The sequence below is a fragment of the Meles meles genome, unplaced genomic scaffold (assembly GCF_922984935.1).
Source record: "Meles meles unplaced genomic scaffold, mMelMel3.1 paternal haplotype, whole genome shotgun sequence".
Classification (NCBI taxonomy): domain Eukaryota; kingdom Metazoa; phylum Chordata; class Mammalia; order Carnivora; family Mustelidae; genus Meles; species Meles meles.
In genome coordinates this window covers 597718-599700 of record NW_025721611.1, presented here as the reverse complement: position 1 = coordinate 599700, position 1983 = coordinate 597718, and positions in this window count along the sequence as shown.

Genomic DNA, 1983 nt, shown 5'->3' with positions numbered 1-1983 from the left:
CCAGAGACAAATGGCTTCCCAGGGGAATTCTGCCAAGTAATAAAATAAGAATTAATGCCCATATTTCTGAAAGTATAAAAAAAAATAGAAAAAAGGAAAACAGCAAACTCCTTCTATGAGACCAGCATTGCCTTGAGGCCAAAACCACAGAAGGATGCCCTCTAAAAAGAATTACAGACCAGTATCCCTGATGAACAAGGATGCATATAGTCTCACCAAGATACTAGCCAACAGGATCCAATGGTACATTTAAAGGATTATTCAACATGACCATGAGGGATTTATTCCTGCACTGAAAAGTGACTCAACCTCAGCAAGTCAATCAATGGGATAGACCACATTAAAAAATGGGCAAAAAATAAAATAAAAAACAAACGCAAGAACCATATGACATTCTCCATAGATGCAGAAAAAGCATTTCACAAAATACTGCATCTTCTTTGAAAAAACTCGCTACCACGTAGAAAGAGAGGGAATATAACTCAACATCATAAAGACTATATATGAAAGACCCACAATAGATATAATCCTCAACAGAGAAAGACTGATTTTCCCCTACGTTCGGAAACACACCAGGTTTGTCCACTCTCACCACCGATGTCCAAATGTTTAGCATGGAAATGTGTGGTTCCTCTCATAGCAGATCTCCTATGCTTCTGCCTTTTGCCTCCCTATCCCTGGAAAACAATCCTACAACCATGCAGTAGCAAGCAGTTTATGTCAACACAGAGCAGAAAACTGGCATCTAGACACTCTCTTCTCAGGCAGGTTTCCTGCTCCTAAAGCTTGGTGGTAAGGTAGGGTTTTTTTTATTGTTGTTTCGTTTTGTTTTGTTTTTTGTTTTGTTTTGTTTTTCTGTTTTGTTTTTTGTTTGTTTGTTTTTAACTTTTTTAAGTCTGGGAATTCTGCCATACTCAGGCAGCACCCATTTTCATGTCACCCCAGGGATCCTGAGACCAATCTTGTCACACTCAGGATTCCACCTGGCTTCCCTACCTGAGCATTTTTAAGCCAGGGACACCCCCACAGCAGCAGACTTCTAAATGTTACCATTTTCTGATCTGCTGCTAAGAAGACTTTGTGGTAGCTTCCCCAGGCAGGTTCCCACCCCTAAGCTATATAACACCAGATTCAAATCTGAACACCACCTCCCTTCGGAATGGTGGGCCCTTTTCTACTTATAGACCTGCAGCATTTTTTTTCTCAGATCTCTGATTCATTTATTGTGTGTTCTGAATGACCTGATAAATATTGACTTGTATTTGAGGGAGGAGACAAACTTAAGTCCTCCTCCCACTGCTTTGTGTTGGAAGCTAGACATGAAGACAGTGAACCTGCTGACAGGCTGGATTTTGTTCTCCCCCGTCTATGAGAGCTAAATATTGTTTTGGCAGAAGGTAATGACTTGGGACACAGCATCATCCTTTCTTGGTTTAAGTTTATTTTGGGAAGACGTAGCAAACATAATAGCTATCATTTTCTACATTTATATTTAAGCTTTAATGGAGGAGTGGAAAGTAGCATCATATTATGAACTTACCCATGAAGTGTGACAGTTCATGGGGTTTAATGGTCCGTGTCTTCATGAATACTGGCGATAGCATTTCAGGGAATTGTGACGCTGAGTGACACATTTTGCTTTATACTGGTTGAGTCTTTCGGCCTCACCATGAACTTCACTATAAATACATCCCAAAGATGAATTTTTCATCCTGAAAGAAAGTTAACCTGTTTTCCATTCGATGATGTCAGAAGGGTCACTGAAAAAGCCCTTGGTCATTGGCCAGCTGAGCTACGTGGTGACTGGCCACCTGAATGAGACAAATTTGTGAGTGCCTGGGTGATTCACCAGGGCATGGTGGTGACATCACAAGAAGGCATTGTGATGCCCTAGGGTGAGGCCAGCAAGACGGGCTAGGCTGTGCCGCTGATGGGGAGACCACCTGAGCCGCCTCCTCGAAGTCTCCCCACAAGGCTGTGGAA